The sequence below is a fragment of the Xyrauchen texanus genome, chromosome 16 (genome assembly GCF_025860055.1).
Source record: "Xyrauchen texanus isolate HMW12.3.18 chromosome 16, RBS_HiC_50CHRs, whole genome shotgun sequence".
Classification (NCBI taxonomy): domain Eukaryota; kingdom Metazoa; phylum Chordata; class Actinopteri; order Cypriniformes; family Catostomidae; genus Xyrauchen; species Xyrauchen texanus.
The window spans coordinates 1551568-1570012 of record NC_068291.1 but is presented as its reverse complement, the minus strand read 5'-3'; positions in this window follow the sequence as shown (position 1 = coordinate 1570012).

The window sequence follows — 18445 nt, the reverse complement described above, 5'->3', positions numbered from 1 at the left end:
AAAGATATTTATCCATCAGGGACTGGGTGCTATGATGGTACATGCAATGGTCATGTGAAAATGACAGAGTGGGACGTGTCCTAAACAAGACAAGATGAGGAAGGATTAAAAAATGAATGCACAATAAGAAGCAGAGATTAGTTGGTTACAATTGCTGAGCAAAACTGCAACTTGTCACATTTCTATACAAGTCTGTTTTCACAGGGCACAGGCAGGTGTGTGTTTATTAGCTATTTTACTATGGCTTCAAATGCATCCAACTAGAATTTAGTGTAGGATAATCTGTTTAATAGAGCTGTTCATCCATGACGTCAATTTGTAGGATAATTCGCCATAGCTTCCCTCTGGATGTTTTCAATTAATGAGTAAAATGAGGTCTGTGGTAAACATTATTTGGACATTTGGTTCTAGAACATAAATTGTTTTAAAAAAAAAAGTATGTTGCCAAAAAAGTTTCTAAATAAGGACTACCACAAGCATTTGAGTGAACAAGCCTGACGAAACAGAAAACAGTTGTTATGCCTGACAACCGTGAGAAGATGCACTGCTGCGCTACTGTTCAATGTCTGTCTCAACACTATTTTTGGAGGGCGGAGTTTTGATAAGAGGGGGCATGTTTAATTCCACAGCTCAGTCTCGTTGAAGTTCCAGAAAAGCTTAAACCGCTTATATCACCTTTAACCCTTTAAGATCTGATGGAGTTTTTAAAGATTTTCTGTTTCAGCGGCATACCCAAAATTAAAGTCTTATAACTCAACAAAAACAAAACCAGGAAGGTCAAGTGTTTTGTATCATTTTAAAGGATACTTTTAAAATGTTAATGATATAGATTATGATGCATTCTGAGGTTCTCAGCCTAAGAAACTGCTGACATTTTTTTTATTTGACATTATATATCTCTGGGTGTAAATAAGGTGGCTCCGAAAAATTGCTTTTTTTTGTTCCCAATCATGTCAACTGTGTCTGAGAAAAATAATGTCCAAAAATGTCTCCAAGTGTCCAAAAGCCTCACCAAACAAATAAAACAGAATAATTGTACATAATAGTGCTGTCAATTGGGCAGAGAAACTACATTTGAATAATATTATTATTAATAAATTCAGCTGATTTTTAAATTGTCATTGTTTGCTTAGTCCAAAAGAGGGCACATTAAATAAATAAAGCATTCTGCACCATTATGTTATTGCAAAGAACATTCTTGGCTGTTAAAAAGAGCATTTCATTTTCAACTAATGTGCATAAAATAAATAAATACAAAGTTTTAGTTGGTTCTAAAATGAGGGGAAACGCTTCAATAGACTGTTCACATGGTGTTACATTTGCACTGTGTGTAGAGAAGCAATATTCACAGATAGCAGTGGTATTCGGCAGAACTCGGGGGTGAAGCGGCTCACACTACGAGCACAGGTCAGGGGCTGTTCAATCAGATGAAACACAACAGACTGGAACTTAATCTGAGAAATGCATATAAGAGAGCAGGACACAACGGCCAAAGACCTCCACCTACTTGCGCTCTAGACAAACGTCTTTGTTTCACTTCATTTTGTTTATTCATCATCTCGTGCAGGAGCGCTATTTTTTAGATGATGTGTCTAATTAAAAAGAACTTTAAAAAGCATCTTTAAACACCTGCTTTCTATTAAACTGTTTTTGTCTAGCCTTTTTTAGCGCTAGAATGCAATCGAGCTGAAATCATCATCAATGCTTGGCACACATCCAAAATTTGAATGCACAGTTTTAGCATTGAAATATGCATTTGTTTCTTAGATTAAACACATTTTTGAATTTCACATTTTAATTTGACAGCCCTAGAACATAAGAAAACTAACTACACATCAAATACAATAATAACTAAAGTTCCCCTTCTGTCACTCTCGCCACGTTGTGTCAGAGAAGAAACACTAGGGGTCTCTCTTGAGCGCCGATATTCACCTCTGAACTATGAAAAAAGGCCAATGAGAGTTGGCAACCAGTATTTGCATGTCCTGCCCCCGGACATACGGGTATTTAAGTGGTGCAAATACGGGAGTTCATTCAGAAAAATTTATTCGGAGCCGATGGTCGTGTCTGAAACTGCTGCGTGTACACACCGAGTTCCTGCTATCCCTCTGCTGCACGCTGTTGGATTCTACGGCGCACAACAGCGGCTTTCTCCTGTTGCACGGCTGTGCACTTCCTGCCCCTGGGCGCTTCGACAGCGCATATTAAAGAACTCTCACGAGTTTTTTTCATAAAAGAGTGATTTTATTTAAAAGAGTAATTTCCTCTAAAAGAGCCAAACACAGCGGCGTTGAACGTCCTTTTAAGGACGTGTCTTTTTCAAGATGCTTTTCCGCCCCTGTGTTGTTCCTGGATGCGGTAGAGTACTCTCCGCTTCCGACGGCCACAGGCGTTGTCTCGTGTGTCTGGGTAGCGATCACACCGAAGCTGCGTTTGTGGATGGTTTATGTTCTCATTGCGAGAACATGACCATGACAACGTTGCGGTCGCGGCTTGCTTACAACCGTAAGCAAGCCACTCCAGCCGCCCCCCGCGTCGCTCCTTCTTCCCACGGGATTGAGGACGATGCGGCTGGCGATGGAGGCGATTCGGGGATGGCAGCGGGTGCAGCTCCGCCGGGTAAGCCCCCTCGGACCACCCATGCCCCGGCACGCTCGTTGACTCCCGTCCCCGCTTGAGGTGGCGGCGACTCGCCTCACAGCCAGTCTGCCTACTCTCTTGCGATGGAAGCAGACGAGTTTGCCGCGACATCAGAGGGCGTGGGCTCTGATGCTGAGGACTCCTCTGGGCTGCCGCCTTCGGGCTTTCACGCCCAGGAAGAGGCCGACGCACAGATGTCCGATATGCTTTCCCGGGCAGCCAACAGCGTGGGCTTGGATTGGAACCCTCCATCCTCCCCACAGCCATCACGGCTGGACGACTGGTTCTTGGGTGTTGGGCGCCGCTCACAGCCTCGCCCCGGTTCCTTTCTTCCCGGAGGTGCATGATGAGCTGATGTTTTCGTGGAGAGCACCCCTCTCCACTCGTCGCACCGCCGCTTGCTCATCCGCCCTCGCCACCCTCGACGGCGGAACGCGCCACGGGTACACGGAGATTCCCCAGGTGGCTAGGGCTGTTGCGCTCCACCTATGCCCCGGAAGCGCTACCACCTGGCGGGGTTGCCCTGTACTCCCTTCCCGGTTCTGTAGAGCAACATCCTCGCTCACCGTGTAGTATATTTTTGTAAAAGAATAAAGAGCTATGACCAGTTCAATGAGAAACCTGAGCATGCAGAGAAGGGTAAAATGACAGTGTTACGTTCCTGTGTTGTCTGCCCTCTGTTCTTTGTTTCACTATCACGTTTATTCCACGTTTTCTTGTTGTCCGCTCCGTGTTTTCCATTTCACCCGTCACCGATCCCGTTCCTTGTCACGTTTTCCCTGTTGTCGGCCCTGATTCTCACTGTCCTTGTGAAAAACTACACTTCCCACAATTCCCAGATCTTCTCACTGCCATCACTGTGTCATTGTTTGCACCTGTTTGTCATCTGTGATCCTCCTGTGTCTGTGTATATAAACCCTGTGTGTTTTCCACTCCTTGTCGATCATTGTATGGTTATATGTCGTGAATGGTTTCCTGTCATGCCTTTGCCCTTGTACATGCCCTTCGTGTTCTGTTCTCCCAGCCTTGTGTTCTTTTGTGTTTAAGTTAGTTTTTCCCATTGTGGACTTTTCTTTGTGTTCTCTTATTTGTTATTTATATAATAAAGCCCGCATTTGGATCCACACTCCTGTCTGCCTTCTCCTACTTCCACTACCCAGCATAACAGACAGGATCCTTTTTAAAAATACCTCCCTATGTGACCCCAAAGGTCAGCTCCCAAAGGTCAGCTCCAAATATTTTAGATAGAATGTGGATGGTATTTCTCTTAGTGAGGCCAGTAGTTATCAAAGCCACAGAAAATGGGAAAGGGAGATTAAAAAGAAGGATTTTGAAATAGGAACATGAAAAGTAAATCTTAAATGTGAAAATTTCACATTCACGTGTCTGTTTTATGTTCTGTCTAGTCCAATATGAAAGAATAACATTTTTAACAATATTAAATTAAACTATAATGTCTTGATATATACATTTAACCAGGATTATACGTTTTATTTTTCATGTGTTTAAATATGTCTGGAGAACAATGTACATGTGTGTGCAACTTTATTGGTGTAAACTTGATCAACCAACAAAAATAAGACAGATAGTGTTTATTATTTTTGTTAGAAAATGTCTGACTGGAGAGATTGAGTGAGACCTGATAGTGAACAGAGAGGTTAAACACGGTGTCTCTCATATTGTCTCTAGTCAAACACAGGGGGCCCCCGAATTTAGAAAAAAGAGATAGCAGATTCTTTTAAGATTAGACATTTTTCTTTTCTTTCTTGTTTTATATAGTGTAGGCATTGGTTGATCATGGGTACACTGAAAGTTGTAAATTAAAGATTAATTTAAATCATTTCATGTTCTCTATTGTTCAAATTAGCTCAGAGAAGTTTTTTCTTGGGTTTGTTCTATGACCAGTCATGCCAGATAAAATTGAAATAAGTCCCAATATGTGGTGTATTTGTTTGGAAAAAATATTGATAATGCTAAGGAAAAACTGATAATTGGTACTGGGTGAAACCCATGGAGAAACATTAAGATTGAATTGAATATCATAAATAATTTCCTGTTCATATGTCTATTCTGTGTGAAATTGATGCTAACTATGTTTTACTCTTTCTGTTGTCAGCATTGTGTAAGTCATTTCAATAACTCATTCTGGAACCAGTCTCTCACCATTGCAGATTGCTGGGCCAGATGATTTATTGAAGAAGCTTATATTACAGGAGACAGTCCGGAGAAAAGAAAAAGACTGAGAAATACAGTATGAGGGCTGTTATATAATTGGCCCTCCTACTATCATGAATGCTGGTAATCATTACTGAATTGACATTTCAATTGTGGAATCAAATTTCTCTTGATAAGTTGATTTCAGTCATATATAACTAATTGGATGTTTGATTCTCCAACTGCCATCCATGGGTGCAATATCCATGTCTAAATTGTTCTGAGGGTCTAAATTTAAATCCAACATCTAATTGCGAATTTGTTGATGTGAAGGTTAAATATTAAAACTAAATGGCAAAGTAAGAGTAACATATTGGATTGTTTACTCCCCTAAATTTTCCAAAGACTACCCTCACTTTAAAGAAAAAGATTAATCAGTACTGCAAGGGGTTAATTAAGTGTCTATTTCTAGTAAGCTATTTTTTATTTTAAGTTAAATCCATGAAAAAACTGTTTTAAAGGTATACAGTTTATGCACAGTAACATCTGTCTCTGCTATTTAACTGAATAATTGATCATGAAATGCTGATAAGTATAAAACATAATAACAGGCAAAATAATATTATTAAATGATGATAACATTAGGATATAAAAATGAGACTTGTAAGAAATTCAAAGGACATAATGTATTTTACTGATCAATTATTGCAAAACTCAAGATATATGTCTGAACTTCCATTGTGCCACTTTACTATTTTATTTTGTTTAAAATCTTTAACTTATTTTCTGTTAATTTAAAAAAGTTAATTTATGCTGGTTTATTTGACATAATGAAAGTTCCTACTCCTGAGAAAACGTAAGAAAAGGGAGAAAGTAATCATAAGAAAGTTTATTGATTTAAAACGAAAACTTGAATTTCTCAATGGTATGAATACAAATGCGCATTATTTTTATTGCGCGAGGAGGGAAGAGATAGGAGGAGTAGAAATTCAGTTTAAGTTTTTAAGTGGGCTAAAACCATATCACGAAATTGTTTTATTTTCTTAGAAATTGTTTTATTTTCTTTTGATTTTATTTTCTTTTATATGGAAAATGATGTGATTTGACAATAATGATAGATACAGTAATATGAAGGAAAGGTTCAAACAGCTTTCCTCATCATGATTAAGTATTTGATATTCAGAGGGCAATTTGAAGAAGTGCTCATAGTAAAGAGATCTGGAAGAATAAATGTAGGTTCTAAAACTACCTAAAAATTATTAAATTAAAGTGATGATTTAAATTAAGCATCTTAGAAGCTTGACAGAGGCGATCATGTATTTTGATTTGTTCTGATGGTAAGTCTTCACCAAGAGACAAGGTCTTTTGTGACCTTTGCTAAAGGAAAAAATATAACAACTTGAATGGAAATTCATGAACTGTAAATGAGTTTAATTGTTGCATTTTACTTTTCATTTGGACAATTTCAATAGATTGTTGAACTTTGAATAATGCTTTGTGAATTTAACCATGTTTTGGACTGTCTCAATGTTTGAGCAGTTGTAGATGGCTCCATTGGCTGTAACGGTTCTCAGGTGATGCTCCCTAAAACAAGGGAAAATGTCTGTTTGCTGATACCAGATTATTAAAGATTGGATAATAAGACTGAGCGGTACCGAGACCAGAGACAAGAGATGATAACCCAATGATGGGTAAAACTCTCCAGTGGCAAGAGGTGACGACCCAATGACAGGTAAAGACTCTCCATTTGCAAAATGAGAGCTGCCTAAGACAGGGCGCCACCGCCCTGGAAAGATGCCCAAGAAGGGTGAACTGGGTTTAAGGAAGTGGATGGATGCTTTTAGGAAAGAAGCATCAAAAGGGAGGTCTAGAAGAAACCTGCCAGAAGTTGTGAGTTCCACTCAACCCGACTGTGTCTTAAAATATTTTAATAAAGCGGTTATTATCACAGCAATGAATAACAAGCATTCTATCACTGTGTTATCAGGGGATCACACCCCGTGTAGAAGACCAATTATAGATTGATTTTGGAGGTAAAGCTTTGAGAACCATTACATACAAAGAAGTGCCTAAATTATTAAAGAAGTATTAAGCAAACCTGGGACTGTTTGCATGATGAAGAATTACGATTGGAAAATTATTTTTGTTTATGCTTTTATTGAACTCGTGTACATTTTAATAATAATGAAGAATGGAAAAGAATATATGGTGGTGACTAAAAATTAACATGGCCTGATTGCCAAAAGAATGGGGTGCACAATTAACTAAAATTAATATAATATCTGGATAATAACATTGTGGAAAGAATAAGATTCTGTTGTATGTAATCATTGGTAAAATAATTTTGGATTCAAGCAACAGTAAAGCAGATGACTTTGATTAATGTGAATGGCCCAATACAATGGCAACTCCCTGAATGGACAGAAAGACCAACTTGGGAGGAAATTGATTCCTTCAATGAATATATAAGAAGACATAAAGAACCACGCCCTGGGTGTAAGTGCTGGTTAACCTCTCCCTAAAGGGTGATCCTCTACGATGCGCAAAGCATCTGGGTTGAAGACATCTACACTACAAGCAAGAACTCTTAAAATTAGGATTAATATTTTGTTTAATGCAATCTACATAACTGTGACAACCAAAAACAAGACCAAACCAGGAGCACGTACATGCTTAAATATGTTAATTTGTGACTATAGAAAGTCACAGAGGAGGGAATATGTAGTATATTTTTATCAAGTTAATCAGGAATAATCAATGAAAACATTGTTGATTTATACCACAGTTATGTCTGAGGGGCAAACATGCAGTTTACTGTATGTAAAGGCCTGTGACGTGATGAATATGTGCTCACATATGTTTGACTATTTGACTGTGTGTGCAGAAACATAGCATTACTTAGGGGGGAGAAGTGATCTCTTCCAAAGGACTTTCTGTTACTTCTTAATATGGTCAAGACCAGAGTCAATGAAGAGCATGATAATGCGTGTAACCCCACCTTGTTTGAGGAGGTGTATTTAAGTAAAACCAAACCAGAGATGGTTCAGTTGTTGTTGCTGTGGTTTCATGGCAGGCAACTCGGCTTTATTGTGTGATAATAAAGTCTATTCTTCTGAAATCAAAACCCCAAAGATGCTGAGTGATTTTTCACAAAATTGGCACTAGAAACCACTACAACCGCGAAGGCCTACCGCCCTGCATGCCACGGCTCTCCTGCAGGTCCACCAAGCCAAGGCACTGCGAAACATGCACGGGGGTGGCCCTGATCCCGACACGCTGCAGGAACTGCGCTCAGCGACCGACCTCGCCCTAAGAGCGACGAAGGTCACAGCGCAGGCGCTCGGGCAGGCGATGGCCACACTGGTGGTCCAGGAACGTCAGCAATGGCTGGACTTGGTTGAGATGCGCGAAGCTGACAAGACTTGCTTTCTCAACGCCCCTGTCTCCCAGTTCGGCCTCTTGGGCGACACCGTTGAGGACTTCGCCCAGCAGTTCTCCCTGGTGAAGAAGCAGACGGAGGCCATTTCTCACATCATGCCTCACCGCAAGCCTGCCGCCACGACCCAGGCCCCATCTGCTCGCCGAGGGCATCCTCCCGCGGCCAGAAGACCTTCTGCTCCGCCCCAACCCGGGCCCAGCTCTCAGCCCCGGCGTCGAGCAAACCGCGGGAAGCGTATGCCCCCTGTCTCACGGACCCCTTCGAGGACCCGGAAGGCTCCCAAGCGCTCCTGAGACAGCGGACCCAGAGTGCAAGAAGTTAGCTCCGGAGGTGGTAAGACCGCTCCGTCCCCCAGTGGAGGGCCGGGAGGAGAATCTTTTGTTTTTTCATTTGCCGCACCCCCTAACAGGGGCTGCGGTACCCAAATTCTCAATAAAAGAGCTATTTCCTTTACCTCTGGGTCACATGGCCTGCAAATGCCATTCTCACGGCACTCTGCTTTCAGGCCTCAACAGTCCCGGCTTCCTGGACGCGGTGTCCCCGCCCTCAGCCCCACGACTGTTCCCCGGCCGGCCGGTTCAGACGAGTCCAGAGGACGCCAGCATTAGACCTCCTCCTCAGTCATGAACCCGTCCCCCGCCGGGTGCGCGGAGCAAGGTAAATCCTTTGAGTTTATTCTCAGCACCAGAGCCTCGGGACGCTACAGTGCCTCCCGACGCTGCGTTACCTGTTCCGCACCGCTTCGAAGCCCCGCCGGGTACGTCCAAAACACTCGTCCCCTTGGTGCCCCTAGCACGGAGCTTAGAGGCGTGGCTTTCACTGCCCAGCCCATCACGCTGGCTGCACCGGACCATTCGACTCGGTTACGCAATTCAGTTTGCCAGGTCTCCGCCCCCCTTCATGGGCGTTTATTTTTCCGCAGTGCACGGCGAACATGCCCACTCCCTGCGCGAACAAATCGCCTCCCTTCTAATCAAGGACGCGATAGAGCCTGTCCCTCCAACCGAAACGAAGAAGGGTTTCTACAGCCCTTCGCTGTACCCAAGAAAGGCGGCGGCTTACGACCGATCTTGGACCTGCGAGTTTTCAATCGGACCTTGTCCAAACTCCCGTTCAAAATGCTCACCCAGAAACAAATTCTATCTGGCGTCCGGCATCTAGATTGGTTTGCAGCGGTAGACCTGAAGGACGCGTACTTCCACGTCTCAATTCGCCCTCAACATCGACCCTTCCTACGGTTCGCGTTCGATGGCCAGGCGTATCAGTACAAAGTCCTCCCCTTCGGCCTGTCTCTGTCCCCTCGCGTCTTCACGAAAGTCGCAGAGGCAGCTCTTGCCCCGCTCCGAGAAGCCGGCATATGCATACTTAATTACCTCGACGACTGGCTCATACTGGCCCACTCCCGAGAGTTACTATGTGCGCACAGAGACCAGGTGCTCAGCCACCTCAGCCATTTGGGGCTTCAGGTCAACTGGGAAAAGAGCAAGCTCATCCTGGTCCAGAGCATCTTTTTTCTCGGTTTGGAGTTAGACTCAGTCTCAATGACAGCACGTCTCTCCAACGAGCGTGCTCAGTCAGTGCTGAAATGCCTCGCTTCCTTCAAGCCAGGCGCCGTGGTCCCTCTAAAATGATTCCAACAGCTCCTGGGGCATATGGCATCCTCCGCGGCGGCCGCGCCACTCGGGTTGATGCATATGAGACCACTTCAGCACTGGCTCCAGTCTCGAGTCCCGAGACGAGCATGGCGCCGCGGCACGCACAACGTGAATGTTACCACTGCCTGCCGCCAAACCTTCAAACCCTGGACAGACCTCTAGGCCTCCAAATTGGGTTGGGGCACCGTGTGCAACAGGCGCGCAGCCGCAGGCCGGTGGAATCGAGGCCCGCTGCGTTGGCACATCAACTGCCTAGAGCTGTTGGCTGTTTCTCTTGCCCTGAAGAAGTTTCTTCCGTTAATTCGTGGCAAGCATGTCCTAGTCAGGACAGACAGCACCACGGTAGTAGCCTACATAAACCGCCAAGGCGGAGTATACTCCCTCCACATGTCACAGCTTGCCCGTCGTCTCCTCCTTTGGAGTCAGCAGCGACTCAAGTCACTGCGTGCCACTCACATCCCCGGCAACCTCAATGTGGTAGCGGACGCGCTGTCAAGACAAAGCTTGCCTGGCGGAGAGTGGAGGCTCCACCCCCAGTCGGTCCAGCTGATTTGGGACCGGTTCGGCAAGGCCCAGGTAGACCTGTTTGCCTCCCAAGAAACCTCCCACTGCCCGCTCTGGTATGCCCGGACAGAGGCTCCCCTCGGGGCAGATGCTTTGGCACACAGCTGGCCTGCGGGGCTGCGCAAGTACGCATTTCCCCCAGTGAGCCTTCTTGCACAGGTGCTATGCAAGGTCAGGGAGGACGAAGAGCAAGTCATTCTGGTGGCCCCCTACTGGCCCACCCGGACTTGGTTCTCGGGCCTCACGCTCCTCACGACAGCCCCTCCCTGGCAAATTCCCCTGAGGAAGGACCTTCTTTCTCAGGGACGGGGCACGCTCTGGCACCCGCACCCAGACCTCTGGAACCTCCACGTCTGGCCCCTGGACGGGATGAGGAAGATCTAGCCGGCCTACCATCGACCGTCATAGATACGATCAACCAAGCCAGAGCCCCCTGTACAAGGCATCTTTACGCCCTAAAGTGGCGTCTGTTCACAGACTGGTGTTCTTCCCGAGCCGAAGACCCACAGAAGTGCGTGGTTAGGTCAGTGCTCGTGTTTCTACAGGAGAGGCTGGAGAGGAGGCTGTCCCCCTCCACCCTCAAGGTGTATGTCGCCGCCATCGCGGCTCACCACGACACGGTAGACATCAAGTCTCTTGGTAAGCACGACTTAATTGTCAGGTTCCTAAAAGGTGCCCGGAGGCTGATTCCCTCCCGGCCTAACCTGTTTCCCTCCTGGGATCTCTCGGTCGTCCTCTCGGGCCTCCAGAGACCCCCCCTTCGAGCCGCTAGACTCAGCTGGACTCAGGGCCCTCTCTCTCAAGACCGCCCTGCTGATCGCGCTCACCTCCATCAAGAGGGTCGGGGACCTGCAAGTGTTCTCTGTTAGCGACACTTGCCTGGAGTTCGGTCCGGCAGACACATACGTGATCCTAAGACCGCGACCGGGCTATGTGCCCAAGGTTCCTACCACACCCTTCAGAGATCAGGTAGTGAACCTGCAAGCGCTTCCCCGGGAGGAGGCAGACCCAGCCCTTTCACTGCTGTGTCCAGTACGTGCTTTACGTATCTATCTGGACCGCACACAGAGCACTAGATGCTCTGAGCAGCTCTTCGTCTGCTTTGGGGGACAGCAGAAAGGGAATGCTGTCTCCAAGCAGAGACTCGCCCACTGGGTTGTCGACGCCATTTCCCTGGCTTATCACACCCAGGCCGTGCCCCCCTTGCGGGTCCGAGCTCACTCCACCAGGAGTGTTGCGTCCTCGTGGGCACTGGCTAGGGGCACCGCCCTAGCAGACATCTGTAGAGCAGCGGGCTGGGCAACACCTAACACTTTTGCGAGATTCTATAATCTCCGAGTTGAGTCAGTATCGTCCCGTGTTTTCTCAGGTCCGAGCCCGTAGAACTCGGTAGCACGCTGACTATCTGACTGGGTGAACTGCTTGCACCTAGCGCCCTTTCCCCCTAACCAAGGGAAAACAGTGCACCGTCGTTCCCAGGAGATCCCATCTTTGGGACACTGGTTGACTCCTCCCTAGCCCTCGTGGGTCGCAGTTCTGCGGAGGAACTCACCGACCCAAACCACTGCGGGTACCGCAAGCTACCCTGTACTGGTATAGGTGCTCCACAGGTAAGGCCTCCTGTTCGGACTCCCCCTGTGTGTAATACCACGGTACTGTCCCCTCACGAGTTGACTCCGTGTTTCCCTTAGGCAGTTACAGCTGCCTTGGTCGCCGTGCTGTATGTTTCCCCCCTCTACGAGGCTGGATCTACCACCGCACCAACTTTTCCACATAGGTCCTAAGTTAGGCCATGTGATGTATTTGCCACTAAAGTTTGCCTCCCCTCCCGGGTAGGTGTGGCCTCCGCAGGGTCTTCCCCACCCTGAATAAGGGCTAAGACCCCCTTCCCTCAATGCGTGTAAAGGCCCCGGCCGTAGTTGCTCTATGCGAGAAACATAGAGAGAAAAGAGGCCCAGCCAGGCTGGCCCGTTCCCATGTTGGCGGCCATCACCTTGTTCCCCCCTCCAGGGTAACGATAAGGAGTCTGATGGCTTGAATGGGGCATTGGGGAAGGGTACGTGCAGCCTGATACAGTTGGTCGTTCTGCACGTAAGAATACCTGCTCGCTCCTGTATCAGCAGTTCACGTACATGGCTCAGCGCATGGCACTTTTATAAGTGGACCCCTAGTGTCGCTTCTCTGACACAACGTGGAGAGAGCGACAGAAGGGGAACGTCTAGGTTACGTATGTAACCTCCATTCCCTGATGGAGGGAACGAGACGTTGTGTCTCCCCTGTCACGTCGCTGAGCCGAGCCACTGTTGTGGCCGGCTCCTCAGAAAAATCCTGAATGAACTCCCGTATTTGCGCCGCTTAAATACCCGTATGTCCAGGGACGGGACATGCAAATACTGGTTGCCAACTCTCATTGGCCTTTTTTCATAGTTCAGAGGTGAATATCAGCGCTCAAGAGAGACCCCTAGTGTCGCTTCTCTGACACAACGTCTCGTTCCCTCCATCGGGGAACGGAGGTTACATACGTACAAAACCTAGACGGTTTGCTCTCTCTCTAAAGCACACAGGCATGAGTAACAAGGTCTCGTTCCTGTGCCATTTGAGTCATCATTGAGTCTCATGTACTTGGCGCCATCTCCTGGTGGCCAATATTAAGTTCAAGCTTATTTATAAAGCACACTTAAAAACAACAAGTGTTGTAACCAGTGGTAACATGTGCTGTACAATTTTTTACAAACATGGTAAATGGTCTGCAATTATATAGCGCTTTTTTTAACCTAAGAGGTTACCAAAGCGATTTACACTGTGTCCCAGTCACCCATCCACACTCACATTCACACACCAGTGGCGACAGAGCTGGCATGCAAGGTGCTAGCCTGCCATTGGGAGCAACTTGGGGTTCAGTGTCTTGCCCAAGGACACTTCGGCATGTGGAGTCATGTGGGCCGGGAATTAAACCACCAACCCTGCAATTGGTAGCCGATGCACTCTACCACCTGAGCCACAGCCACCCCTATTAATTAATATACCATTAATAACAGAATTAAATAGAAATTATAAAATGTTATAAAACCTACACAAAAAACTGTTATAATTCTCAAACAATATTATAGGCTAAAGAGAAAAAATGTGTCTTCAATCTAGATTTAAATATGGGCAATGAGGAAGAAGACCTAATGACAAATGGGAGTGCATTCCCCAACCTGGGGGCCGCAACCACAAACGGATCACCTTTGGTTTTCAAACGGGAACGAGGAACAGAGAGGAGTAACTGATTTGATAATCGAAGATACCTAGGTGCCGAATGTAGATGAAGTAAATCAGCAATGTACTGAGGGGATAAACCATGCAAGGCATTATAAACATACAGCAGAACCTTGAATTTAACTCTGTAACTAACTGGAAGCCAATGTAGGGAAGCGAGAACAGGGGTGATATGCTCTCTTTTCTTGGTACCCGTTAGAAGTCTAGCTGCTGCATTTTGGACTACTTGCAGACGTTAAAAAGAAGATTGAGACAGATCCACATATAAGGCATTGCAGTAATCCAGCCGGGATGTAATAAGAGCATGAATCACTATTTCCAAGTCCTTCTGTAAGAGAAACCGTTTTAATTTAGCAATGGACCTTAGACCTTCCTTTAACAACGGCATTTATCTGCTTTTCAAATTATAAGTCAGAATCAAAGATGACACCCAAGTTCTTAACTCTATTGTGCTAAAGTACCTAACTGATTTTCAATGTCAGCGATACATAATGAAGAGCCAAAAGAAATGACCTCAGTTTTATCCTCATTAAGAATGAGGACGTTTTCAGATATCCATAATTTAACTTCCTCAAGACAGGAGATGAGATTAATGATGGAACAACAATTGTTAGACCTGACGGAAGGTAAAATTGTGTATCATCAGCATAACAATGATAGGCTACACTGTACTTCTGAAAGCTAGAGCCTAAAGGAAGCATATAAAGAGAAAAAAGCAGAGGACCCAACACGGAGCCTTATGGAATGCCACATGTGAGCAGTGTTGTGGAAGAGAAGTTATTATCAATACTGATAGAAAAAGTTCAAGATATGAGGAAAACCAGTTTAATGCAACTCCCTGGATGCCAACCACCTTCTCAAGATGATGTAAAAGATTGATCAATCATGTCAAATGCTGCACTGAGGTCTAGAAGGATTAAAATGGCCCCGTTGCCAGAATCCAGGGAGACTAAAATATCATTGGTCACCTTTAATAGTGCTGTCTCAGTACTATGCAGTGACCTAGAGCCTGACTGAAATTTGTCAAATATGTTGAAGGTGGTTAGATAAGAATAGAGCTGCGAATAAACCACCTTTTCCAAGATTTTGGATAGAAAAGGCAATTTTGAAATAGTCCTATAATTCTTAAAAACTGTAGGGTCAAGGTTAGGTTTTTTCAGCAGAGGCTGAACCACAGCATGTTTAAAGCTGGCAGGGACTACTCCATTTCTCAAAGAACTGTTGATTATGGCCAGCATAATGGAGGCAACAGTACTAAAAACATCTTTGAGAAGCCGTGATGGTATGACATCAATGGGAGAATTAGTAGGTTTCATTAACAAAATTATATTCGACAGTTGGGCAGATAAAACAGGGTCAAAGTGACTAAAAGAACTGGAAGGCAGCGTGGGTTCAGAGTGTATCACAACTGGGCCCAAGACAGGTGTTCTAATGTCTTGAATTTTGTCAATAAAAAATGTCTCAGGGGTTGCATCTGGACAGCCCACAGGGGCAGGGTTCAAAACAGAATCAATGTATTAAAAATGATCTTAGGCCTATGGGCATTTTTAGCAATTAATTCAGAGAAGTAGTTCGATTTTGCAGTCTTGACAGAGACTTGATACTGCTTTAAGGAATCACAAAACATTTAAAATGAAACCTTAAGTTTATCCTTCTTCCACTTACGCTCTGCCTTCCTACATTTCTGCCAGAGCGAGTATGCGCATTAAGCCAAGGCTGGATGCCTGACTTATTTTTACATCTCTGTGACTTTAAAGGAGCAATCTGATCTAAAATGGCAGTGCAAGTTGTGTTAAAGACTTCAACCAACTGTGAGGTGTCTGAGGTACAAGTAATGACATCAGTGATATGAGATCACAGATAAGCAGAAGCATACACCTCTGAAAACTGCATAACTGTGGAAGAATGAATCGCACGAGTGAGATGCCGGCGCACAGGGAGTAGAGGTACAGAATGTGGCTGCACAGACTCAAATAAAACAAAACTATGATCAGAGGTTCCAGAATCTACTACTTCAAGATTGTTCACATGAAGACCTGATGTTAATACCAGATCAAGAGTATGATCTGGTCCAGAATCTACTACTTCAAGATTGTTCACATGAAGACCTGATGTTAATACCAGATCAAGAGTATGACCCTTTACATGAGTAGGTCCTGAAACTAACTGTGTGAGATTAAAAGAATTCCCCATACATAAAAAATCCCTGACTAGAGGTTCCTTTTCGCAGCACATGTGAATATTAAAATCTCCCAGAATTAACAGCTTGTCAAAACGAGGTACCAGAGATGATAAGAGTTCTGAGAATTCACAAATAAAATCCTTATTGTATTTAAGTGGTCTGTACACTAAAGCACAGAGAACAGATCATATTCGATTAATTTTCATCAGCTGCACTTCGAAAACTTGAAAATCCATTTACGGGCAAAAGTCTGCAGTGATGATGATTCCTGAACACAGTAGCTAGACCACCACCACAGCCAACATACCTTGGAGAATTATAATAGGTACAGTTAGCAGGAGTCAGTTCACCCAAAGGGATGATATCGCCATTGTTAAGCCATGTCTCTGTCAAGAATAAAAAGTCCAAATCCTAAGAACTAAAAAAGTCATTCAAAACAAAGGATTTTTTAGAAAGAGTCCTAGCATTAATTAATGCCATTTTAACAGGAGAGGAGGCTGTATTTGAAGGTTCCATTGTGGTTGACACAGTTTTCACAGGAGAGTATTCCAATACGCAAATATTACCATCGCTCGCAGCAACCGGTCTATTGGCGAGACGACGGGTAATTGACCATAATGAAGGAATACAGCTGTTAGAGGCGAGGCAGGTATAAGATTTCTCATAAGTGCGACGAGACCCCCGATGAATATAATGATGGCGACGTACAATCCCCAGATTAGCGCAGACTTTGTAGGTTTCCGCTGGCAGATGAGAAAATGAGTTTAGACGCAGCAGATCCGAAGTAGTGTAGAAATACATCCTGTGTGTGCCGATGCACAACAGAGCAGATGGGTAGTGTGAGTTTTGCCCTATGAAATGCCAGTCCACTAAAACTGCAATAAAACCAAAAAGGAGAAGCCAGAACCAATCCATCCACCTGGTTAAGACACAGCAAAGCCTGCACCGCAAGTAGCGAAGGCTCGTGAGCAAGTTCGCAGCGAAGTTGCAGCCAGAGAGACGTCAACAACAAAAAAACACAGAGTAATCCATGGCCAACAGCAAAGAGTCTTTTCCTCCAGTACAAAATATCAGACAGCACAGTCCACAGATCTTAAGGTGGTCATTCAACACTTCCGCCACATAAACTGCACCAACAGATGCTTAGCACTTAGTTTAGTGTCGAATTGAAACAAAACAAAACACGCACAACAATACACCGGAGAGTAGCGGGAGACAGACACGCCAGCGTTCACTTCCGATATCCGGTGATCTTACATTAACGACAGTGAACGATCCTCTCTGCTCATATTTGGATGACTGCCACCTCTGGTTGCAGCGATCTGAATCCTAACACGATTGGTTTAGCGTTCAATGATTCTGGAAAACATATTAAATATTTTAAGATGAAGTCATGTGATCCAGGAACGCTAACGTGTTTTTAGCCAGATAGCACATTATGTGCTGTGAACACATTATGCTTCATGTCAATAATCTAATAATCTGTGCATCCAATTACGTTGTGTGTGGACTTGTTTTAAAGATAATCACCTCCTCTAAGTAATGTTATGTGATATTTTATGAATAAACACTGCTTAAAAGCAACACCTGTTCACATGAAAAATGCATGTTAAAGACATATACTTAGTTATTACTCACTATATTTATGTATGTGAGTAAAACAAATAGGCTGGTTGTATTCTTCTCTTTGAGAACTTTCCAGCAACATATGACACATGGATATTTGTGGACACATGGAGTTTGATGTTTTTACTGATTACAATAATATTTGCAGTGCAATTATTTTATAAATGATCAAAACTGAACACTTCTGATTTATCTGTTAATTTTAAATCACTTGTTCAGTTTTGGTCATAATGTCTGCATGCATTGTAAAGAAGAGCTTCTAAGATTTAAAACAACACCTATTTTGTGTTGGTCAAGACTATAGTTATTAATATATATATATATATATATTATATATATATATATAATTTTTTTTATTTATTTATTTTTTCTCTGTGGGCCCATTTAAAATGGCTCGCATATAAACACTTTACTGTTTTCTAAAGGTTTATTAACTTTAGACTAGTCGATTACAACATTTTGGTTGAAACATCAGTAAAACGAATCATCGCTGCATGACTCACCTTTGCTCAATGTTTCCATCCAATCAGGTCTCCAACAGACTGATGCTTTAAACACCTGAATACAACCAAACGCAAACATTCAGCAAACCATGAGTAGTATAATATGAGACTGTGTGAGATATTCAGTTGTTTTCTCAATGTTCTATACAACATGACTCTTGTCCTGTGAAACTTACAACTCTAGTATGTTTATTTCCATACAGAAACGCAGCTTCAGTATTTAAAATACCAAATCACAGTGCGCACACATTTAAGAGATGCACAAATGCTTTATTGCAAACAATGTGATTTATGCAAATGATGCTTTCCAGGCTGAAGTTCCCTAAACTACATGTACAACAGTTTTTGCTAAATTATCAATTACTCTAATTTTTCATAACTTAAATGTAATAACTTTGAGCCCCTGCTGTCATTGAAATGA